The 27,439-nt window shown below is 33.1% G+C and overlaps 1 protein-coding gene across 4 annotated transcripts in view; it reads right to left on the reverse strand.

The window, feature by feature from the left end:
- Positions 1 to 27,439, reverse strand: part of LOC114333043 (cGMP-dependent protein kinase, isozyme 1) — a 286,543-nt gene that overhangs the window by 145,556 nt on the left and 113,548 nt on the right. Inside the window, exon 1 of one of the 4 annotated variants that reach the window (XM_028282870.2) lies at positions 19,076 to 19,241. The exons of the other annotated variants lie outside the window; for them this stretch is intronic. The gene's annotated coding sequence lies outside the window, so the exon portion shown is untranslated. Of the gene's footprint in view, positions 1 to 19,075; positions 19,242 to 27,439 lie in introns of those variants that run through there. 4 annotated transcript variants of the gene reach the window in all.

Consider the following 27,439-nt stretch of genomic DNA (forward strand, 5'->3'; position numbering starts at 1 on the left):
GTAATTATTTCCTAAAAGAACTATATACCAAGTCTCTCAGCAGTGTCGGATTAACCAATAGGCAAAGTAGGCAGTTGTTTGGGGGCCTCGGCCCCAAAGGGGGCCTCGCAGTTCATAAAATGGAAAAATAATAATTAGATTTAAATAAAAATTATAAATCATATTATGTTGAAAAATTCAAATATCATAAAATTGATGGTGGACGTGCAAAACTAGATTACAATGCATACTTTTGTTCACATAGAAAGCCTATGTTGTGAGAATAAGTCGCTAATCAGCCCTATTCTGTAACTTTTAACAAATCGAATAGAAATGACGAAGTCGAATCGTAATTACCCAAAATCGGAATGTTTGATATCTATCGCGTCATTTTTGTGTTTGGATTGGTATTCTGTAACTCATATCGTAATCGAAATCTCTGACTTCTATTTCACGCGGTTCTGAGGAGGCGGCAACCGCGCATTAACCAGTGTTCTGTGACCTGTTTGTTACTCGAAATATGACACCGTTGCCATATCCTCAATGTTTTCATACTTTCTTCATACTAACCTCAAGTTTTGAAAAGTAAATAAAATATTAGTGTAAATACTGGATGCAAAAAGCTCAAAAGAGGATAAATGGTTTTAAATTAGAGTTAATTAAAATTGATATACAAAAGAAGATAAACTGATAAATAAAAAGATAAGTGAAAGTGAATATAAGAAGTATAAAAATCAAAGATATTTAAGTTGATGTTATTAATTCATAATTATTAATAAATTATTTAAAATTGATATTACTAATAATATGCAATCTTCAAGATTCGACTCCAGCTGAAATAACTGCTAAACAACTTTTCTCAAAAATGGCATCTTTTCTATAATTTGTTCAGACTATGAGCGTTGACTGATAAATATACAAATAGGTATACTGGTATAATATACAAATATATATATTTATCAATCAACGCATAAGAAGTCTATAGGGCTTTTCATTCACAGTCATTTGTTTCGAGCTTCTGTCATGTGTCACATAATTTTAATATATCAACGTCATACGTTATTGCTATATACCAATGATACAAACCAAAGACGTATCGCGTAGATATATTAATATTATGTGACACATGACAGAAGCTCGAAACAAATGACAATCGATGAAAAGCCCTATTGTATGCTATTCTCGTACATTATACCTGATTGAAATTGTACAAGAAATAAAAGAAAAAAAGTATGGCAACACTGCGGCAAATATTCATGTCACATAGCAAATAAATAAGGTTAGGTCCAATTCATACTCGTACAACATGTCTAAATTAAATATATAATTATCTAAACAAATAAAACCACAGACTAAAAATGAAGCAGCTAAAAAAAAGGTAGAAATACTATAAATAATTATAAATAAGAAGTAATCAATTATTTTTATATATAAAATATAAATGTTAAAACAAAACAAAATGCGCTTGCGTCAACCACAATTCCGATAATCGAAATCTCATCTCGACAGGGTAAATGCTGTCGAAATGATTTCTATTCACTATTACGATTGTAGAGATTCCGAAGTAGTTATGGAATAAGGATTTGGACTATTTCTATTCGACTTAGCCACTTCTATTCGATTTTACTGACTTCTATCATCAAAATGAGTTACAGAATAGGCTTGATTAATGCCGTTTGGTAGAAAGAACAGTACTGCCTATCAGTCGGCACGGTTTCTTAGAAAAGTAGTAAGAGCAAGAGCAAGATCAACAAATAAGTCAGTGCCCCCTCGCTATCCTCTCATTCATTACCCAGGCTTTTCGCTACATGCCAGGCACATACAATGGGCTCCAGGCTCATTTATCTAAGATTAACAAACTTTTAATTTAAAAGCAATTTATATTTTTTGTGCCGCACACTCGCTTTAGTCGGAGTAAGTGCTGCTAAAAGTTGCGTTGGACCCGTTGGAGCAATATCGTATTTTGGATTTGTTAAGTCCGTGTACAACGCTTAAATGAAACTCAACGAAGCGATCCTATTCGCCACGATCTAAACCTTGTCCTTAAAAGAACAAGCAGCACTAGATGGACTGCAAGGGCTGATGCAACCAGAGCTTTGTCTAAAGGTTACAACGTCTTCAAATTTGCTCTTCATACTCTTGCTGAAGACCCTAATCAGAAAACTGAAACAGTTTGTGAGGCTAAGTGTTTGTAGAAAGAAATGTCAAAACAGAAACATTCATAATAAATGAGTTTTGGGCAACAATTTTAGAACTTACCAACGCTGTCAGTAAATCATTACAGAGAGAAGATATTGTACTTGAAACTGCAGTTCGGCTCCTAAAATTACTTTTGGAGTTCTTAAAATCCCAAAAAGATAATTTTGCTTACTACGAGCAGGAGGTCTGCGATCTACAGTACTCTGAATATACCGACGAGAGTAAACAAACGCGAGCAAGAAAACTACATTTTGATGATGCTAATTCCAATGAAGTTTTTCTACAGGGTGGAGAAAAGTTAAAGGTTGAAACGACAGGTTGGTACATACCAATTTCGGATAAGCTAATTTATGTAATTAGCTTATCCGAAATTGAGCTGAGTCGTAAAGTTGACAGCGTACGAGTCAGTAACTCAGTATTTGTTATTTTGTGTGTTTTCCAAAACTGAGTGATACTCAAAGGAGTGTGCTTCAAAACTGCATGAAAACTATACTTATGATATTGAACCTGAAATTTAAGATGAACTACTGCAATTCAAATATTTCATAGTCCATCTTCAGGATTTGCAGCGAAAACAATTTATTCCTGCTTCATAGTCTCTTTAGGTTATTTTTAAGGGAGAACAAATTCGAATCGAAGTTTCGAAATTTGTCAGTAGTTTGTAAGATTCATCTTACGCTAATTATTACAAATGCAACAGGTGAACGGTCATTTTCAAAAATGAAAGTTATTAAAAACTGTCACCGTTAGACAATGGCAAAAAATAGACTAGCATTTTCCTCAATTATGGCTATTGAGAATGTAGTCCAGAAAGCCACTGCGCATCCGCTAGGAAAAATATTCTAATTTGGATTTTTTGCACAATCTTACTCAAAAAGGACTCCTTTTAACAAATTTGCATGTTGCCAGGACCAAAAGGTGGTCAAAAATTTTTTAAACGTTTTTTTTTGTTTTTTTCCTAAAATTATTTTTTTTGCATGGAACAAAGTTTTTTTAGGTTTTTTGGATCATTCAAAACAGAAAAGGTCTTTAGTAATCGGCCATTTTTAACGCTCAAAAACTATGTGAAAAACTGAAAATTTGAATATTGCCAAGGTAGGTTGATATTCTTTAAACATCGATTGATGAAATCCCGAAGAGTTTTTTGCAATATAATATTCAAAACTTCTTTGTTTTTAATTTCTAATCACGCGTGCGCGACACTATTTTCCACCGTTGCATGTGTATACAGTATGGTGCAAATGAAAGGAATAAATTCGTTATTTCGTAAACCGGCTACTTTAAGAAAAAACCCGAAACAGGTCGATTTTTATTTTTAAGTTATGGTATTGTGGCATGTATGGTATACTAGTGACGTCATCTGTCTGGGCGTGATGACGTAATCGATTCTTTTTTAAATCAGAATAGGGGTCGTGTGGTAGCTCATTTGAAAGGTTCTTCAATTCTCTATTCAGTAGTGTAAACATTTACATAATTATTTATACAGGGTGTCCAAAAATTTTTATTAAATTAAATTATTTGATAAAAAAGAATTAGAAGGACACCCTGTATAAATAATTATATAAATGTTTATATTACTAAATAGAGAATTGAAGAACCTTTCAAATGAGCTAGCACACGACCCCTATTCTCATTTAAAAAAATCATCGATTACGTCATCACGGCCAGATGGATGACGTCACTAGTATATCATATATGCCATAATATCGTAACTTAAAAATACAAATCGACCTGTTTCGGGATTTTTCCTTAAAGTCGCCGGTTTATGAAATAACGAATTTATTCCTTTTATTTGCACCATACTGTCGGTGGAAAATAGTGTCTCGCACGCTTGATTATCAATTAAAAAACAAAGGAGTTTTGAATATTGTATTGCAAAAATCTCTTCGGGATTTCATGAATCGATGTTTAAAGAATATCTACTTACTTTGGCAACATTAAAATTTTAATTTTTCCACATAGTTTTTGAGGGTTAAAAATGGCCGATTTCGCAATTTTTCAATTTTTAATCGCTTATATGTTAAAAGCTATCATTTTTAGAGAAAAGTCACTAAAGACCTTTTCTGTTTGGAATGATCCAAAAAACCTAAAAAAGACTTTGCTCCATGCAAAAAAATAATTTTAGGAAAAAAACAAAAAAAAAACGTTTAAAAAATTTTTGACCACCTTTTGGCCCTGGCAACATGCAAATTTGTTAAAAGGAGTCCTTTTTGAGTAAGATTGTGAAAAAAATCCGAATTAGAATATTTTTCCTAGCGGATGCGCAGTGGCTTTCTGGACTAATGATGTGCTCGAAAATTTGGAATTAGAAGATAATATTTTAAGTAGTTTTGTTTCTATGAAAGTCAGAAAAGTTTCTTTATAATAATTAAGGCTTTGAAAACTCAAACTATGTTTAGTCCAAAATTATTTATAATTACATAGTTACGTAATAAGTAATAGTATATTATTCAACGAGAATGTAATGATGGGTATTACTCACGATGATGAAGTTTGCGTTATTCATATGCGTGACTATTTCACTCATCTTAAAATTTTCACATAATCTGACCAATCACAAACCAAAGACAGCTTGTGTTATCGCGAAAACACCAACTGTCTTTCAATTCTGATTGGTCTATCAGCTTCGTGTTTTCAAAGACGTAACCATGGATACCGATCGCAAAGCAAAGTTTGACGTTTGCCAAAAAATTATTGTAGCTGTATACGTCTAAATGAGTCGTTTCGGTGGTACTTCAAACGAAGTTATAAACCAAAACATTGAAGAAAATATACCGAGTAACACAAGAAAATCTAAATCTTATATATGGAGACAATTTATGATGTTCTGTGTGGATCGCAACTACAAATTAGATGCAGAAAATAACAACGAAAGACTAGCATTCATTCTAAAAGACTGGGCCTTCAACTATTTATTTTTATAGGTAAAAAATAATTATAACAAATTATTTATAGTTATAATAAATATTTCATGATTATGACTAATTGTGAATTATTCAAAAAATGGGTAGATTTGGGTTACCTAGATCAAATGTATTATTATTAAATTCCTTCCTCTCATTCTACTGAATTTTTGACCTATCACTTTGTTCGTGAAATAGTCTAATAAAATACCACTCGTGATTTAATTTATCTTATAACTCTGTCTTTTATTTCTAAACTCAACTGAGTTGCTTAAAGAAAACACCACTCGTCCTACGGACTCGTGGTGTTTTCAAGCAACTCAGTTTCGTTTAGAAGTAAATCGACAGACTTATCGCGAAAATTGAATCACTAGTGGTATTACTATTGATCACGTTATTCATTAGAGTGAGTAATAGCCATTACATGTGAGTAGAATACTATGCTTTTTCTAAAACCTTCTTTTTTTTCATTATTAGAAAAATTATTATACTTTAAAATGAATCGTTCGTTTATGGATAACCATGACAAAAAAAAAATAATTTTTTATTGCAAAATTTAATCAAAATTATATAAAATAGTTTCTTGACTATTTCTTTTTTTTTATTTCTTTAAGCAACACGTTTTACGAAATGAAACAAAAGTTTTAAGTTTAAATCTACAAAATGTCCACTAATATTAATATATTAACCGCTTAATGCACACATTTATTTGCAAAAATACGTCAAAAAATTACCTATTTATTTTATTACAGTAAAATAAACTACGAACAAGACCATTGTCACTAGATATAATCTAAAGTAAAAAAACGCATATTTTATTAGAAAAATATAAAATAACAAATACCCTCATGCGCTCACCCGAGTTAACTCGGTCGTAACTTTTTGCATACAAAATACTTTTTACTGTAAGAGAAGAAAATCGCAATTATTCAAGTATAATAATGTTAAATATTGCTAACAGTGTGATACACTCTAAAACAAGGGGTTACACACAGAGGTACGTCACAGTCAGGGCAGAACGTGACGTCAGCAAAATAGAATTCTACTCATCGTGATCCCACCCCAGTCGGCAGTCGATTGTAGAAAGTTTAAAATTAGAAACGAGTGGGCACGGGCTAAAAATTTTTAGGGGGGCAGACGTGAAGATGTTGCAGATTACATTTCGTATAATTTTGATATATAGTTTACAGCACCCAAAGAGCTAGGGGGGGGGGCACGGCCCCCTGCCCATAATTATGGGCGCCCATGCAAGTGGGAATACCGTTATTTAACGCTAGAGGAGTTAAAACGCGTAGGCGCCTTATATATGGTTCAAATATTTTATACACGAGTTGACTCGGTTAAGCGAAAACAGAAACGTAGTTTAAAACCGAGTTAACTCGGGTAAGCATGTTAAGCGGTTAAAGATATGCCTCTCGGAGATGTAGGGGTTATCAGAGGGTTTTGGAGGGAAAAGATAAAAGTTTCTTAAGTGGCCTCTTATCTTGGATTGCCTATGGGCCTCAAGAATCCTAATCCGGGACTGCCTCAAGTTATCTATAACTGGAGCTATTTATAAGTTTCACCTTACTTAATTGCTTACTCTGAATGTGAATGTAGTACACGGGTAAATTGTCACTATGAGTGACACCAGCAGCCGAGTGTCTACTATGGTAGGGGAGCAAAGTATGCTAAATATGCAGTTACTCGAGCGCTTTGGAGACCTATTGGGTTGTGAAGAGTAGGTCTTAAAACCAAAAAAAGTTAAGTAACATTTTCTATTTTAGTGGGCGCTTGCCATTTTTTAATTTAATTTTCCATTTCCAACAATCGTTTTTTCCGATTATAACGCCATTTATGCATAATTCGAAAAAATGTATCGAATAAATCTTACTTATTTTTTCGAGAGGAATCCAAATCTGCAATAAAAAATGGGGGCTCCTATTTAAGGTTTTAAAGTAACCCCCCACCTCACCTCCGTGGGGGGTCGTGTTTAGTGCCATTCGATAGATTTTTAAAAAATATTAAATAAGTGTATTTTACAGTTTTTCGATCTGATGTTCATTTCGCGGGAAATATCGCGGGATTAGTATTTAAAATATTAAATTTACCCCCCACCCCTCTCCGTGGGAAGTCGTGTTTGGTATCATTGGATAGATTTTTAAAAAATATTGAGCACATATTTTTTAGTTTTTCGATCTGTCATTCATTTCGCGAAATATTCACTTTTTTCTTGTGAAACTTTGGAACTCACTCATTTCCTTACGCCCTGCTCAAATAGTCAGATTTTTAAAATATACACTCTTTTGCATGTACTTAACTTACCTTATCTTAATCTGACATTTTCGAGTTTTTTTAAGGATATATTTTTCTTTCCGAGCCCCCCTTAACGAACTCCCCTGTGTTAAGAGCCAATATATGGTAGAGGTACATATGCACATGCAGGGTACCAGGTTTCTCCCCATATGATAATCTGACGCGCTCGAGTAACTGCAAAAATCCCCGCTTGGACTCCCCTACCACTATAACTGATGCTGGATAGTCCAGAAAGCCACTGCGCGTCCGTTAGGAAAAATATTCTAATTCAGATTTTTTGCACAATCTTACTCAAAAAGAACTCCTTTTAACAAATTTGCATGTTGCCAGGACCAAAAGGTGGTCAAAAATTTTTTAAACGTTTTTTTTTTGTTTTTTTCCTAAAATTATTTTTTTTGCATGGAAAAATGTTTTTTTAGGTTTTTTGGATCATTCCAGCTTGATTAGCAATTAAAAAACAAAGAAGTTTTGAATATTGTATTGCAAAAAACTCTTAGGGATTTCATCAATCGATGTTTAAAGAATATCTACCTACCTTGGCAACATTCAAATTTTCAGTTTTTCACATAGTTTTTGAGGACTAAAAATGGCCGATTTCGCAATTTTTCAATTTTTATTCGCTTATATGTCAAAAACTATCATTTTTAGAGAAAAGTCACTAAAGACCTTTTCTGTTTGGAATGATCCAAAAAACCTAAAAAAACTTTTTTCCATGCAAAAAAAATAATTTTAGGAAAAAAACAAAAAAAAAAAACGTTTAAAAAATTTTTGACCACCTTTTGGTCCTGGCAACATGCAAATTTGTTAAAAGGAGTCCTTTTTGAGTAATATTTTTCCTAGCGGATGCGCAGTGGCTTTCTGGACTAATGATGTGCTCGAAAATTTGGAATTAGAAGATAATATTTTAAGTAGTTTTGTTTCTATGAAAGTCAGAAAAGTTTCTTTATAATAATTAAGGCTTTGAAAACTCAAACTATGTTTAGTCCAAAATTATTTATAATTACATAGTTACGTAATAAGTAATAGTATATTATTCAACGAGAATGTAATGATGGGTATTACTCACGATGATGAAGTTTGCGTTATTCATATGCGTGACTATTTCACTCATCTTAAAATTTTCACATAATCTGACCAATCACAAACCAAAGACAGCTTGTGTTATCGCGAAAACACCAACTGTCTTTCAATTCTGATTGGTCTATCAGCTTCGTGTTTTCAAAGACGTAACCATGGATACCGATCGCAAAGCAAAGTTTGACGTTTGCCAAAAAATTATTGTAGCTGTATACGTCTAAATGAGTCGTTTCGGTGGTACTTCAAACGAAGTTATAAACCAAAACATTGAAGAAAATATACCGAGTAACACAAGAAAATCTAAATCTTATATATGGAGACAATTTATGATGTTCTGTGTGGATCGCAACTACAAATTAGATGCAGAAAATAACAACGAAAGACTAGCATTCATTCTAAAAGACTGGGCCTTCAACTATTTATTTTTATAGGTAAAAAATAATTATAACAAATTATTTATAGTTATAATAAATATTTCATGATTATGACTAATTGTGAATTATTCAAAAAATGGGTAGATTTGGGTTACCTAGATCAAATGTATTATTATTAAATTCCTTCCTCTCATTCTACTGAATTTTTGACCTATCACTTTGTTCGTGAAATAGTCTAATAAAATACCACTCGTGATTTAATTTATCTTATAACTCTGTCTTTTATTTCTAAACTCAACTGAGTTGCTTAAAGAAAACACCACTCGTCCTACGGACTCGTGGTGTTTTCAAGCAACTCAGTTTCGTTTAGAAGTAAATCGACAGACTTATCGCGAAAATTGAATCACTAGTGGTATTACTATTGATCACGTTATTCATTAGAGTGAGTAATAGCCATTACATGTGAGTAGAATACTATGCTTTTTCTAAAACCTTCTTTTTTTTCATTATTAGAAAAATTATTATACTTTAAAATGAATCGTTCGTTTATGGATAACCATGACAAAAAAAAAATAATTTTTTATTGCAAAATTTAATCAAAATTATATAAAATAGTTTCTTGACTATTTCTTTTTTTTTATTTCTTTAAGCAACACGTTTTACGAAATGAAACAAAAGTTTTAAGTTTAAATCTACAAAATGTCCACTAATATTAATATATTAACCGCTTAATGCACACATTTATTTGCAAAAATACGTCAAAAAATTACCTATTTATTTTATTACAGTAAAATAAACTACGAACAAGACCATTGTCACTAGATATAATCTAAAGTAAAAAAACGCATATTTTATTAGAAAAATATAAAATAACAAATACCCTCATGCGCTCACCCGAGTTAACTCGGTCGTAACTTTTTGCATACAAAATACTTTTTACTGTAAGAGAAGAAAATCGCAATTATTCAAGTATAATAATGTTAAATATTGCTAACAGTGTGATACACTCTAAAACAAGGGGTTACACACAGAGGTACGTCACAGTCAGGGCAGAACGTGACGTCAGCAAAATAGAATTCTACTCATCGTGATCCCACCCCAGTCGGCAGTCGATTGTAGAAAGTTTAAAATTAGAAACGAGTGGGCACGGGCTAAAAATTTTTAGGGGGGCAGACGTGAAGATGTTGCAGATTACATTTCGTATAATTTTGATATATAGTTTACAGCACCCAAAGAGCTAGGGGGGGGGGCACGGCCCCCTGCCCATAATTATGGGCGCCCATGCAAGTGGGAATACCGTTATTTAACGCTAGAGGAGTTAAAACGCGTAGGCGCCTTATATATGGTTCAAATATTTTATACACGAGTTGACTCGGTTAAGCGAAAACAGAAACGTAGTTTAAAACCGAGTTAACTCGGGTAAGCATGTTAAGCGGTTAAAGATATGCCTCTCGGAGATGTAGGGGTTATCAGAGGGTTTTGGAGGGAAAAGATAAAAGTTTCTTAAGTGGCCTCTTATCTTGGATTGCCTATGGGCCTCAAGAATCCTAATCCGGGACTGCCTCAAGTTATCTATAACTGGAGCTATTTATAAGTTTCACCTTACTTAATTGCTTACTCTGAATGTGAATGTAGTACACGGGTAAATTGTCACTATGAGTGACACCAGCAGCCGAGTGTCTACTATGGTAGGGGAGCAAAGTATGCTAAATATGCAGTTACTCGAGCGCTTTGGAGACCTATTGGGTTGTGAAGAGTAGGTCTTAAAACCAAAAAAAGTTAAGTAACATTTTCTATTTTAGTGGGCGCTTGCCATTTTTTAATTTAATTTTCCATTTCCAACAATCGTTTTTTCCGATTATAACGCCATTTATGCATAATTCGAAAAAATGTATCGAATAAATCTTACTTATTTTTTCGAGAGGAATCCAAATCTGCAATAAAAAATGGGGGCTCCTATTTAAGGTTTTAAAGTAACCCCCCACCTCACCTCCGTGGGGGGTCGTGTTTAGTGCCATTCGATAGATTTTTAAAAAATATTAAATAAGTGTATTTTACAGTTTTTCGATCTGATGTTCATTTCGCGGGAAATATCGCGGGATTAGTATTTAAAATATTAAATTTACCCCCCACCCCTCTCCGTGGGAAGTCGTGTTTGGTATCATTGGATAGATTTTTAAAAAATATTGAGCACATATTTTTTAGTTTTTCGATCTGTCATTCATTTCGCGAAATATTCACTTTTTTCTTGTGAAACTTTGGAACTCACTCATTTCCTTACGCCCTGCTCAAATAGTCAGATTTTTAAAATATACACTCTTTTGCATGTACTTAACTTACCTTATCTTAATCTGACATTTTCGAGTTTTTTTAAGGATATATTTTTCTTTCCGAGCCCCCCTTAACGAACTCCCCTGTGTTAAGAGCCAATATATGGTAGAGGTACATATGCACATGCAGGGTACCAGGTTTCTCCCCATATGATAATCTGACGCGCTCGAGTAACTGCAAAAATCCCCGCTTGGACTCCCCTACCACTATAACTGATGCTGGATAGTCCAGAAAGCCACTGCGCGTCCGTTAGGAAAAATATTCTAATTCAGATTTTTTGCACAATCTTACTCAAAAAGAACTCCTTTTAACAAATTTGCATGTTGCCAGGACCAAAAGGTGGTCAAAAATTTTTTAAACGTTTTTTTTTTGTTTTTTTCCTAAAATTATTTTTTTTGCATGGAAAAATGTTTTTTTAGGTTTTTTGGATCATTCCAGCTTGATTAGCAATTAAAAAACAAAGAAGTTTTGAATATTGTATTGCAAAAAACTCTTAGGGATTTCATCAATCGATGTTTAAAGAATATCTACCTACCTTGGCAACATTCAAATTTTCAGTTTTTCACATAGTTTTTGAGGACTAAAAATGGCCGATTTCGCAATTTTTCAATTTTTATTCGCTTATATGTCAAAAACTATCATTTTTAGAGAAAAGTCACTAAAGACCTTTTCTGTTTGGAATGATCCAAAAAACCTAAAAAAACTTTTTTCCATGCAAAAAAAATAATTTTAGGAAAAAAACAAAAAAAAAAAACGTTTAAAAAATTTTTGACCACCTTTTGGTCCTGGCAACATGCAAATTTGTTAAAAGGAGTCCTTTTTGAGTAAGATTGGGCAAAAAATACGAATTAGAATATTTTCCCTAGCGGATGCGCAGTGGCTTTCTGGACTAAGATAAAATGTGAAAGGTTTATGTTAGCAGCCTATCTAATAAAATAAATGTTCCTAGAACCAATGTAAAGTCTCGGAATCGGAATACTGACTGATTAAAATTACGGCTCAAAATAAATATATGAGAGATAGCGGTAGAAAATGAAAGATATGGAATCCAAATGACATGCCATGTACTTAATGAAAAACGGATATTCATCTACACTTTAAAGCAAGAAACCCATTATGAACAGCCAGCACGGCACAGCCCGGCACGGCACAGGACAGTCCAAATTCATTTGTATAGTTTTAAATGCAACGTAACCCATTATGAGCAGCCAGCCCGGCCCGGCACAGGCCAGCACGCAAACGGAACGGCCGAAATTCTCCGAGTAGAATAAAATCCGTTGGAGTCGAACGGCCTCAACGGCTAGTCGCTCGGCGCCAGTGTGTCATAATTGTTATAAAATATTATATTGTTGATTTTTTAATTGAAAGCGCGTTGTTTCTTTTGAAATAATATGGACGAAATTTTAATTGAGACTGTCAGAGAATACCCATTTTTGTATGATGCATCGGACCCAGGTTATCACGATAGCAAGAAAAAGGACAATGCATGGGTACAAAAATATCCGAACATTTTGATCAATGGACAGGTACGTACATTATCTTTTAACCATGAATTTGTTTTTTTAACATGATGCATATTCATTAAAATTGTGTAGTTTATGTCTTTTAAAAACTTTTATTTTACGATAGTTTTTAAAATATATCATAGATGACATGATGCGTTTCTAAAATAAAATTAAAACAATACATAACATTTTTCTCCTATATAGAGATGGGCTAAATTATGGAATAAATTCATTTTCTCGAAAATGAACGGCTTTGGAGAAAAATCCCGAAACACGTCGATTTTTATTTTTAAATTACAATTTTTTGGCATATATTTCATACTAGTGACGTTATCCATCTGAGCGTGATGACGTAATCTATGATTATTTTAAATGGGAATATGGGTCGTGTGGCCAAAAATTACTTTTTTAATTAAATTAATTGACGAAAAAAGAAGAATGTATGCAATTTATTTAACTCAAAATACTTTCTAATGATGTCAGAAAATAGAAAAAAAAATGTTTATTTGGCAAAAAAACATTGCTTTTCGCTTAAACTAAATGTTCAAACTGTCAAGAGGTAGGTGGGAGGCTGTTTGTGATTTAATTTAAGTGAAACGAAATGTTTATTTGTGAAATAAACATTTTTTTCTATTTACTGACAGCAGTACAATGTATTTTGAGTTAAATAAATTACATACATTCTTCTTTTTGCGTCAATTAATGTAATTTAAAAATTATTGTTTTGGCCACCCTGTATAAATAATGATATTATTGTTTATATTACTGAATAGAGGAACGAACACCCTTTCAAATGAGATGCCACACAACCCCTATTCCCATTTAAAAAAATCATCGATTACATCATTAAGCTCAGATGAATGACGTCTCTAGTATGAAATACAGTGGAACCTCGATTATCCGTCAGGGAACCGGACCAAGGGTATGACGGATAATCGAGAAGACGGTTAACAGAACATTAAAAAAATAAAAATCATACTGTTATGGTGACACACAGATATTAACTAATAATTTGTGTGATGTACATTTTTATTTTCGGCTTGCGATTCTAAAAATAGAACTCTAAAAGTATGGTATCATTTATCATTACCTATTTAAATTGAAATTTAATCCAGAGCCCTGAATAAGAACAAAAATTATTTACATAAAAAAATGCGGTGATGGCATAACTGCACGTGTAAATTTCAATGAATTTCGTTTGGCTTATCGCAATGCTCAAACAAAATGAATTGATGACTCAATTTTTACTTGTGTATACAATATAACTTAATGGACCCTGACGGTTAACAGAGGTGACGGATAATCGAGGTTCCACTGTATATGCCAAAAAATTGTAATTTAAAAGTAAAAATCGACCTGCTTTGGTATTTTCTTCCAAACCCGTCCATTTTAGAGAAAATGAATTTATTCGATAATTTAGCCCCTCTCTGTATATATTTTATTAATAAAAATACTTTATCAATTATGGCAAATGATCATTTTTCCGGTGCCGTGCCGCGCTGGCCGTTACAAATTGGTTTTTGGACGGGCCGGCCTGTGCTGTGCCGTGCCGGGCTGTGCCGTGCTGGCCGTTCATAATGGGTTTCTTGCTTTAGTCATCTGCAGATAAAATAATGTTAATTTGTATTGAAAATTATAATCTCAATGACCATACAAATGGGAATAGAAGATATTTAATAATTTAATGAGAGTTTTCAATTCAGAGAAGTGCAATGTGCAATGTGCAAACCACATCATATTCAAGCCGGCTACACACTATGCATGTGTGATCGCTATTCGTGATGCGCGATACGCGATTCTATGTAATAAAATTGTAAAAAAAAATACTTTTTTCAATCCAGTTTGGTTGCTTTTGTATTTATTTTTCTCATAAAGTAATCACTTTAAGCATCATTCAAGGGTTGTACATTTTTGAAATCAGTACAAAAAGGAGAATTCAAATATAAAATAAAAAGGGGGTAGTAATTAAAAAAATTTAAGGCATGATGCGGGGGGAAAATGTGCCTTTCTCGGCAATCTTAAATATGGCATAATGTCTCCCCGTTCAGATATTATTAGACGTGTTTTTGCGTTTTTTATAAAAATCAGTTTTTCAATAGTTATTTAAGGTGGATAGTTTTATCTGAAGAGCACTGTATATCTTGGTCTAAAAAGGACTTGTTTCGTACTTCCTAAACATAATACTAAAAAGACAGTGGTAAACAAAACATACTAACAAAAGTGGTAAGAAATAAACTGAATGAAAATGCTTCATTAGCAACTGAACAACCAAATTTATATCTGAAAGATTATTTACTGACTCAAACTATACATATATAATATATATATTATATATTATATATTATATATATATAATATATGTATAATAGTCGAGGCATTGAAGGATTGAAGTGTCGATTTTTTTGCAGTGAACTAATGTAATGAATAAGAAATCTCATATTGCATTTGTGCATAAGAAAAATGCATTTCAAAAATGCATTTTGGTAAATAGTGGGAACAATTGACTCAATTTTCTTACTCGGGGGTTTTTGGGGTCGCTGAAAACGAATATGAGGTCGGCGAGAGTGTGCGAACTACCCTGGTGCCTGCAGTCGGTGTAATAAACGTCTTCCTCTAAAGTATTATGGTACTTTGTTAAATAATTGGACCAAACTTGAAACTCGGGGGTTTTTGGGGTCGCTGAAATTGAATATGAGGTCGGCGAGAGCGTGCAAAGCACCTGGTGCCTGCAGCGGGTGTAACAAACGTCTTCCTCTGAAGTATTATGGTAATTTATCATATATTTAGGTTAAACTCATTACTCGGGGGTTTTTGGGGTAATCTATTTTCTTCGATGTAACTATAGTGATCGAAAGGGGTGGTATTTTTATTATAAATAAACATACATTTTTATTATTATAATATATTTATGGTTAAAAAAGTTCATTATACAAAATTTATCGTAATTTATCTTGAAAATTCATTTTCTTCATCATTATCATCTTCTTCTTCATTATTGCCTTCCCCTCTCGAGTACAATGCAATATTTGTGCAATCAGAGCCTGCACAATTTTTGCAGGTTAAATTACAAACTAACCCATGCTTCCTGTACCCGCATGAGTTGCCGCAGTCTGACTTACAACTACAGAATATTAAATTTAAAATGTTTGGAGGACCAGGTGGTTGAGTCTTTCTAACTGGAATTAATACATTATTTTGTAATTCCCATTCCCAATCGGTTGGGTTCATGTTACTGTCCTCTCCATGCAGCCAAATTTGTTTTTGTAAATATACCCTTTTTAAATGCTGGGTAAATGCATCAACAAATGAAAGAATTTTTCCAATAACAATCTTTTTATTTTAGGCAATAGCCAATAAGTTACATTCTGTATCTAGTAATTTTCTCTTAAGGCAAAACCACATCATCCACTTGCGCCTTAATTCAAACTGCTTTAAATGATACGAAATTAGAATTTAGTCGTTGCGATATTTATTTTCAGTGACCCCAAAGACCCCCCGAGTAACAAGTTTGGGCCAATTATTTAACAAATTACCATAATGGTCCAGAGGAAGACGTTTATTACACCTGCTGCAGGCACCAGGTAGTTTGCACACTCTCGCCGACCTCATATTCATTTTCAGCGACCCCAAAAACCCCCGAGTAAGAAAATTGAGTCAATTTTTCCCACTATTTACCGAAATGCATTTTTGAAATGCATTTTTCTTATGCACAAATGTAATTTGAGATTTCTTATTCATTACATTAGTTCACAAAATTTCCTGACATTCCCACGAATCCAACGCACCAAACTGCATTAAAATCCGCCTTACTGCGCCAAAAATCGACAGTAAGGCCTTTTTTAGTGCTTCAATGCCTCGACTATAAACAGACAATAATTAGAAGGTAAAGGCTCTGGCATGCATCAGACCAGCTTACCTATGCCTAACCTAACCTATGTTTTATAGTCCTTAAACTTCAGGGCTTCGATAGTATAATAATTAGTCATCCACTTATTGGACATAAAAAATATTTCAATATACATATTTACATAATCAAAAACATTTATTAAAACAACGCAAAAAGCAGATGCCCACTACTGTTTAACGTGATCACGATGAATTTAAAAAAAAACGTAAACAAAGAATGTATACTCGTACTAGCGGGAAGGAAACAGCTTAAATAATAAATTTTAATTAGAACAGGCAAAGTGTATGGTTATGATTCAAATATTGTAGTTAGATAATAGAATAGGATACGTTTGAGTCATTTGAGGTTTGTGGGTGACATTGTATTATTTAGTACATATGGGTATCAAGGAACTGGAGCAAATGTTAAAGGAATTAAACCAGCAGTCAAATAAAATATGTCTCAAAATGAGCCTTCACAAAACAAAAATAATGAGTAATTTACAAATTAATCTTGTTATTGACAACGTCACTTTTGAAAATGTAGACCACTGTATAATATCTTGAACATACCATTAATATAGGTAAAGAAAACCAAATAGCCAAATAGAACAGGCAAAGTGTATGGTTATGATTCAAATATTGTAGTTAGATAATAGAATAGGATACGTTTGAGTTATTTGAGGTTTGTGGGTGACATTGTATTATTTAGTACATATGGGTATCAAGGAACTGGAGCAAATGTTAAAGGAATTAAACCAGCAGTCAAATAAAATATGTCTCAAAATGAGCCTTCACAAAACAAAAATAATGAGTAATTTACAAATTAATCTTGTTATTGACAACGTCACTTTTGAAAATGTAGACCACTGTATAATATCTTGAACATACCATTAATATAGGTAAAGAAAACCAAATAGCCGAAATGAAAACGCATATAATTGTCTTGGTTAGCTTTCGGCAAATTAAGCTTTATTTTGAAGAATTAAGATATACCAATGTGTCTAAAACGTAAAGTTTATGATAAATGTATCTTGCCTGTAACGACATAATTAAATACTGGAGGCCATGGCCTATACAAAGAAAATTTTACATCAGCTCAGTAAAACCCAAACAGTGATGTAGAGCGCCTTGCTAGGGATTAGTTTGAGAAACAGGATTTGAAATATCGACATTCGTAAAAGAACAAAGATTACTGATGTCGTATAACATATAGCAAGGTTCAAGTGGCAATGGGTCCGGCGTGTTGCCCGAGGTATTCCCGAAAAATGGAAATTACAAAGATTAACAAACTGAAAACCAAGAGAGAAAAGGCGAGGAGTAGCTGGGCAAGCAGCAAATGAAAATTTACAAGAGTAGAAATCGATGGAAGCAAATGGAAGAGGCCTATGTCCAGCAGTGGACCAACATAGGTTGAAGAAGAAAAAGAAACATAGAATAGGTGATATAGTTACTTGGTTATCACTTGGGCAGCCACGAAAATATTGGTTGTTCGCCACACAAATGGAAGTTCGGAAGCCGAGCCCAACAAAGCAAGAATCGACAGAATTCTGGATGTACAGACATGAAAATTCTGAGAAGAATTAATAGAAAATAACTGAGCCAGAAGCTTAGACATAAGATACAGATGGAACCGAACGTTTACCAACAGAGTGGTCAAAACAGTAGGAGTTCTGGAACAAAAATATACTAAAGGTCTATTAAAAAGACACAGAATATAATATGTATATATTAATAAAGAAGGAAAGGAAGAGGAAAAGATTTTAACAGCTTAGAATTTCTTTTTACCTTTCTTTAAATGGTTTAAATGGGGTATGATAATGATCATGGAAAAGACGTTGTACGTTTGCGTAGGAGAGGAAACTACTAACATACAAATGGAAAACAATAAAACAATAAAACGATGTGAAGACTGAAGCTAGAAATAAATTTTAATTAAGAAGGAACGGATGACGCGGAGATAAACTGTAGAATAAATAAAGCTAGAAAATTAATTAAATATCTGAATGAAATAATATGAAGTACTGAAAAAGGAAAACAATATATGATACAATGATAAAAAACTCACTGCTCTGTATGGATCTGAAACATGGCGTCTTAAAGAATATCTAATAAAGAAAATAGAAGTCACAGGAACGGATACATTAAGAAGAGCAGCTAGAAAAACAAATCTTGTTAGGGTTAGAAACAACACAATAAAGCAAGAAATGGATCTAAAAGAAACTGTAACTGACTACATAGAGAGAATACAGCATACATGGTACGGGCATGTTCAAAGAATGCCAGAATTAAGGGGACCAAAGAAAGTAGCAAAATTGATACCTCCGGAACATAGGAAACGAGGAAGATCAAAGAAATCGTAGATGGAAGGAGTTAGAAGATCAATGAGCGAACGAGGATTGAGAGAAGATTGTAAGGATAGGACGCGGTGGCAATTGGGCATCGGACATCGTCGCAGGCCGTTCTAATAAATGCTTTCGATGGTTCACTATTTATATAATTTTAGAAATAATAAGAATTGATTTACCTATATCGTATTCCCATTTTTGTTGAATTCCAGTGTTAAGCAAAATAGCAAGACACAAACTAAAATATTAAGTCGAAGAATAGTCCGATTAAACAAGACACGATTAAACACAAGCAATACTTGATAAACTGGAAACTTACTGCCTCACCAACCGAAACTGACTAAAAATATTATTTCAATAAATAATAAACAACTGTATCACGGAGATAAGATGTGCTGAACTTTAATAAGAGCAATCTTTGGTTAATTATCGGGCGAAATGTTAATATATTAGTAATATTTTCATTAATTAATATAAATCTGTTATAGGGGAGTCAATGTAGTTCGAAAACGTGGATTGTTTCGGAAAAAATCAAACAAGCTAATATTTTTAAAAAACCTTATTTATTCTTCTTCTTCTTCGTCTTCTTCTTCTTCTTCTTCTTCTTCTTCTTCTTGTTGGATAGACATGACCCTATCTGTTTTTTAATGTGCCTCCAGTAAGTTGTCATTCCATCGTTCTCGCGGTTTTCCCACTGATCGTCTTCCTATTGGGAAACCGTCCCTCGCCGTCCTTACTATTTTATTTGTTGTCATTCAGCTTACGTGGTCATTCCATTCTACTCTGCTGTTTCTAACCCACTTATTAATGTTCTTCACCTTGCATCTCTGTCGTATATCTGTACTTTTAGCTCTGTCTTACCATCGATTTTTCGAAGGGTTTGCATCTCCTCTGTTTCGAGCAATGTTTTTGTCCCGTCTGTGTCAGATCGTGTTACTGACGCTTATGTTATTATTGGTCTGATGACTGTTTTGGAAATACTGTTTTTCATTTCTTTCATTTTTAATTTTCCATAGTGTCATTCAGGCAACCTGAGGCTCTGTTTGCTCTATTCCAGCGGTTCTCGATCATTTTGAGTCATGTACCCCAAATACCTTTTATTATTTTTGGTACCACCTAACCGATATGGTGCACGACAATTAGACCGAAAGCATTAGACCGAAAGCAGTAGACCGAACTCATTGGACCGAAAAACACTTTACCGAAACCTCACTAGACCGAACAGCATTAGACCGAAATGGTACTTAAATTAAAAAATATTGCAGTAAATTATGCTAAGATTTTGCATATCTGTCTTTTTGTTTATTGTATCCTTTTTGTATTATTTTATATATACACTGTGTAAATTATTACTCTGTACATTCTGATATGAAATAATTTTCATCCATTAAACAAATTAGTGAAGGTAAAAATCTGCTGACAGATTAAAACGCCTCGTCGGTAACTTTGATGTTCATGGTAACATTTCCAATTACTTAACGGGGATTGCATATAATTTTATCACAAAAAAAATAAACAAAAAATAAAACAAAAAATCTCTAAACTATTTTTATTACATATTTAATTTTTAGTATTGTACATAATAAATAAAAAATAAACCAAAAACAAATAAAAACAGAATAATCAACAAAAAACAAAGACAAAAACAACCTCTAAACTATTTTTAGTATTTAATTTTTAGTATTGTACACAATAAATAAAAAATAAACCGAAAACAAATAAAAACAAAAAATAAACCAAAAACAAAGAAAAACAACCTCTTAACTCGCTGCCAGTACTTTGTGCTGCCAGTCCTAAGCTTGGATAAAGGGTGAAGAGAGGTTGATGTTACCCTTGCTCAGATTACAATCCTGTTTGAGCACCCTGTATTATGTACCTACCTAATGCTTTTCGGTCTCCTGCTTTTCGGTCTAGTGAGGTTTCGGTAATGTGCTTTTCGGTCTACTGCTTTCGGTCTAATGATTTCGGCCTCTTTATAGTAAACCAACTGATATACCTATCCAGTTGGTGATCTAATTAACTGTAATAGTGGTGCTGATTTTAGCTGACTCTGCGTTTGGTGTACCACCTCAACTCATGATACGTACTCAACTAATGATAATTTCGACTCAAAACAAGTCGCAATCAATATAGCGACGTTGAACTGCGACTGTGCGAGCCTTGTGGATTTTAGTTGAACTAACGAAATTATGCTATTAAATAGCGACTCGAAATTAATTGTGACTCCAAAATAGTGGTTGATATAATTTCGAGTCGAAATTATTGTGACACGGACATGAACGAATGGCTGAAAGCGAGGTTAGGTTTAGTTTAGGAGATGTGTTTTGTTTGTTTCTTGCAAGGAAAACTAAAGCAAAAGGTAATAATATGTTTGGGTTTTATAGAAATTTGCTGGTTTTGGAGGAATTAGATAGAATAGTATTAAATTAGAAATATAATAATTGAGAATGTCTACAACGTGAATTATCAACTCAATGAAAGATGTAAGGTAATAATCTGGGAAAATCAGTATAAAACAAGGAAAATTATGTACCAGCTATTTTATTGCTGGACACGCTGGAATCAAATCTTAAGATTCATATATTAGTAATATAGCTATGCAAAGTCCGCAGAAAGTGTGCTATTTGGTTTATAAGCAAATTAGAGCTGCGAAATCTTTTTTTCAATTATTGGTCTGTAACGCGGAAGATTTTAACGTTAAACTAAAAACACTAACATAAAAATTCACCGTAATTTAATTCTGCACATAGATATTTTTTTCCGATTTCTTTCGGCGGAAATTTTCCTCGGAAAATTCGGGTTTTCCAAACAAAATTTTTAATTTTCAACTAAAATTTTAGGGAAGTAATAATTAAATAACTTGGTGACATATAAATATTTTTTGTTATGAGTGTCTTGAAGATATGAAAATTTGTATGTACAAAGAGGATCGGAATAAAAGGTAATGGTTCAAAGATTGAAATCCTGTTGTTTATAACTCTGTCTCAAATGCCGGTCAAATTTGACCGGTTATACCTGGAACTACACCTCGCAATTCATTTTTTTCTTTGAAAAGGGCACAGAAGCCGTGCCCTTTTTAACAGCGTGAACTTAATTTAATTTAATTTAATATTTTCTGAGGGGTTCTATTTATTTATAAGCCAAAAAATTGTTTCTTTATAACATTCAGATATTCTAATTTCAATTCTGTAAAGTACATATGTTGAATAGGTATAGTGCTTTTTATACGAAAATCATAGTTATTCTGGTGTATCATAATCTTTCTGGTTATTATTTCGACCGAAATTTTTTAATTAACATTTTAATTATTGCTAAACTATTGGTTAGATTGACGACGGCCTCCTGATAGATAATCTACTATAAAAAATCTTTCATGTCACAAATTTATTTAATTATTGATAAATAATTACTTCCCTAAAATTTTAATTGAATTTTGCAGATATTTTTGGGAAATTCGGATTTTCCCAGGAAAATTTTTGTTGAAGAAAATCGGAAAAAAATAACTTTGTGCAGAACTAAATTACGGTGAATTTTTATTTGAGTGTTTTTGGTTTAAAGGAAAAATCAGTTACAAAAAGGAGTTACAAAACACTAATTGAAAAAAAGAAGATTTAGGAGTGCTAATTTGTTTATAAATAAAATAACATACTTTCTGCGGATTTGTCATACCCCATATTACTAATATTATGCAATCTTAAGATTAGATTTTAGCAATAAAATAGCTGGTAAATAACTTGTCCCAAAAATGAAATTTTTTCGATAAATTGCTCAGACTATCAACAAACGTTGAGGTGGTTGCATAGCCAATAAATCCAATAAACAGAAGGACCCACCCAAATTCTGAGCCGTGTCAAAATGATAACGTTAATATCCCCAGTTGGAACTAATATCGAAATGAATACGAATCGCTATAAATTGCGACTCTATTCACTTGATTTTACACTTCTGTTTCGAGCTTTCCGTAGCTAGATAGTGTGATGCCTAGATATTTAAACTCCATCACTTGTTCTATTATCTGACCCTCCAGCTCCAATTTACATATTATTGGATCTGCTGTTATAAACCAGCATTTTGTCTTTTTTTCGGGAAATTACTGTGTTAAATTTTCTGCGGTTATATTAAATTGGTTCAGCATACGTTGTAAGTCATCTTCACTTATTAGAGTGATTAGTATTGCATTGTCTGCATAGCAGATTATTTATTTTAATTTGTTTCTCTCATTTGGTATCTTTTTTTTAGTCTCAGCATATTCTCATTATCTCAGGAATCTCCTGTCTTCGTTTGTCGGTAGAGTTTCTGGGCACGCTCTATATGATTTTCTGTGTAAAAAGTTTTGAACTTTTCAATGGTCAGATTATTTTTTTCTAAAATTCATATTTTCGTAGGTATTTTAAAAGACAACTATTTTTTAGTTAATTTGGTTAATAAAAAATTAAGCACTCACTTTAAGATTAGAACTTTTTGATATTCTCTTTATTATACATTTCTTAATGGGCGATTTTAACGCTAAACTTGGATATAAAGAAGATAACGCAGAAGTGGCTATGGGCTCATTTGGATATGGTGAGCGAAATGATAGAGGAGGTATGCTACTAAATTTTTTGTTGCATCATCGGCTATACGTGATGAACACATTTTTCAAAAAGAACCAACAACGTAAGTGGACGTGGGCTAGTCCAGATGGCATAACAAAAAACGAAATTGATTTCATCATCACAAACAGAAAAAATATTATCCAAGATGTTACAGTAATCAATAAAATCACTGTTGGGAGTGACCATCGGTTGGTTAGAGCAAAAATATTGATCAACATTAGACAAGAGAGGACAGCAATGATAACAGAGAGGCATTCTAATAGATGGGAATCGATAGAAGATAGTGTAGCTTATCAGAATCTCATAACTTCAGAACTGAAAGAAGTAGAACATCTAAATGAAAATGCATTAGATATAGAGGTGACAAACATGCGAATAAACAGTGCGATTCGAAACGCTCATAGCAAATATAAGGAAAAAAGTAAAAACAAGATAGATAAACTTACTCAAGCTACTAAAGACCTTATAAACAAAAGAAGAGAATTGAAAAACAAATACACAGATAATTTTGCAGCACTTAGACAGTTAAACAAAGATATCACAAAATCCATTCGAAAAGATATCAGAAATTACAACACTGAACACATAACTCAAGCCATTGATAAAAATAAGAGTTTAAAGGTACTGCGCCGACAAATGACTGAAGGATCGAAAAATATTTGTAAACTTGTAAATAAAAAGGAGAAATAACAACAAATAAGGAAGATATTTTAAAAATTGCTCAAGATTTTTACTCAGAATTGTATAAGCGAGAAGAACTTCCAGATCCTGATCAAAGTCAAATACCAAAAGTTCAAAATGTAGGCTCAGAAGACATCCCAGATATCACAACAGAGGAAATAAAATCAGCTCTCTCGGAGATGAAAACAATAAATCACCTGGAGAAGATGGGATAGTCATTGAACACATCAAAGAAGGAGGAGAAACGTTAATAAATGTGTTGAAAAAGATGTTCAATGTTTGTTTGACAAGAGGCGTAACCCCCTCTCAGTGGCATAATGCAATAATAACCATAATGCATAAAAAAGGTGACATTTCAGATCTGAAGAACTACAGACCTATTAGTTTGCTCTCCCATACATACAAACTATTCATGAAGATAATAACAAAACGGCTTGTGAACAAACTGGATAGTTACCAACCTTGTGAACAGGCTGCGTTCCGCTCCAGATACGGAACAAACGATCATCTACAAGTTATAAAAACGCTAATAGAAAAGTGCACAGAGTTTAACAAGCCTATCTTTCTTATATTCGTGGATTATGAAAAGGCGTTCGATACTATAGATCATCATAAAATGCTTCGAGCATTGGCGGACTGCCGCATTGACTACCGATATATCGCCTTGATTAAAAGTATCTACGAAACTGGTACAGCTTGTGTTCGACTTCATGAAGATACCAAGAAATTTAGAATAGAACGTGGAATTAGACAGGGTGATACTATCTCCCCGAAATTGTTTACAGCTGTTCTTGAATATATGTTCAAGCAAATGGAAGGAGAGGATAATATGGGAATCAATATAAACGGGGAGGGTCTGAACCACCTAAGATTTGCCGATGACATCGTTTTAATATCTGATAGAGTTGATAAAGCTACAAAAATGCTGCACACGCTCTATAAAGTGTCAAAAACAATTGGTCTTAAAATTAACACCTCAAAGACAAAATTTATGACCAACCTTGTAGTCAGCGATAAAATTCAGATTGAGAGTCATAGCATCGACCAAGTAATAGCTTACAAATATCTAGGGCATGAGATTGGCTTAGGCCGAGATAACCAGACAACTGAAATACAAAGAAGGATAGGTCTCACATGGGCTGCCTTCGGTAGATTAAATAACATTTTCAAGTCTAATATTCCAGTTTGTTTAAAAAGAAAGGTTTTTGACCAGTGTGTTTTGCCGGTTCTTACATATGGTGCAGAAACACTAACTCTGACAAAAAGAACAATAAATAAAATATGAGTTACACAACGCGCTATGGAAAGATCAATGTTAGGTATTACCATCAGAGATAAAGTACCAAACCTAGAAATAAGAAGAAGAACAGGAGTCACGGAGGCAGTTGAAAGAATAGCCATGGCTAAATGGGCTTGGGCAGGACATGTTGCCAGACTGACGGATGACAGATGGATCAAAAAGATTCTGGAATGGCGACCAAGGCAGGAGGCATATCGAAGCAGAGGACGACCACCGACTAGATGGACGGATGATATCAAGCGCATCACCACAAATTGGATGCAAGAAGCTCAAGATAGAAATAGGTGGAAATTTTTACGGGAGGCCTACGTTCAGCAGTGGACAAATATAGGCTAGTTGATGAATGAAATTATAAAAACTTCTATCTTTTTAGATTTTCGCGTAAGTAAAAACTACATTGACTGCACTATAATTGTCTATTTAATTCCCAGAATGTCCATGATTATTTCATTATAATGAGATACATGGCTGCGTAGTATTTAGGTACATATATACGAATATGGTGTGTGCCGACAAACTTTAAAAGATTGTTTGAAATGGAATTGAATTCAAGTTACATACTTTCGGATGTGTAATCGGTGGTTTAAAATACGTATTTACTATTTGTCGATAATGTTTTTCATGTTCATACCGTTTGTAATAAATCAGTCAATATCTAAAAAGACTAGCAATCTAGAAAACAAACGTCAAATAAACCATTTATTTTATCATTTCTGTTTTATAGCCACCTGGATATATGATATGTGCTGTAGAGGTAGAAGCTTGTGTTTGAGCAAAAGGTCTGGGTTATTGTTGGGTACAGACAAGATCCTTACACGGAATTCAACAGCTTCTTATGGTTCCCCGTTTCACATCAAATAACTTCATCGACCTGCTAAACTAAGTAAGGGTAGGATATGTGGACAAAATCGAATAGCTGCACCTGGCTAGTAGACGAGATAATGAAGCAGTGAAAAGCCCAAAAACTACCAAATTTATTTTTGCAGTTCGTTGAATTTCAAGGAATCTTGTTTCATTCGATTCGAAAGATCCTTAGGCAACTTTGAGAACTAAATGTGAACTAAAGTGATGTATTGGTGTAGAATTTTTCACCATTTAAATTTTCGTCAATTAAACGCTTAATAAATGAAAGCATAATATAAAAATAAACATTCATTAGCAATAATTTAAGTGTTTGTAATAACATTTAATTTTTAAATAACTTTACGTGAAGTAAAAACTACCTGGTGTAGTTGGTATAAAATATTTTAATGAATAATTAAAATATTTAAAAAATCCAAAAGAATTATATTCAAAACGTTTTCGGACTTATCAGTCCATCATCAGTGAACCTAAAAGCAAGTAATCCCACTTAATAAAATTGAAAAAGGTGTGAAATTTTGGCTGTTAAATGGATGCTATACAATGTGCAACTTCTCTCACTACTTACATACATTCAAAACGAACAATTTCTCAGGGTGTGAGAAAAGTCGGCCATAGCAGTTAGAAATATTTTTTCTCACGGGTTCCATACGTAGAATCGCGGTTTCCATGGTAACATGCACAATACAAACACAAATATATTTGTCAAATAAAATGTGTCAAATCAAAACTTACGAGGAAACTGTTCAAATATAACTGGTAACTATAATTTTAAATAAATAAAAGTATATAAATATTAAGAATGTTAAATACCTACATATGTATATAATATGTATTTTATTTCAATTTTGGCATATAATCTACATAATAGCACCTAAATTATTTAATTTTGAATATTGAACTTTTGAATATTGACAAAAACGCATCCATAGAAAAAGTACAGTGTACAACACGTGAGAAAACGACATATTTCTCCCTCGCTTGATTTGCGGCACTCGCCTCGTACCTCGGCTCGTGCCAACAAACTTCTGTGCTCGTGAGAAATATGTCTTTTTTCTCTCTTGTTGTACAATATACTATACTCCTTGTCCTTGCAAAATATCCAC

Source organism: Diabrotica virgifera, chromosome 1, assembly GCF_917563875.1.
Source record: "Diabrotica virgifera virgifera chromosome 1, PGI_DIABVI_V3a".
Lineage (NCBI taxonomy): Eukaryota > Metazoa > Arthropoda > Insecta > Coleoptera > Chrysomelidae > Diabrotica > Diabrotica virgifera.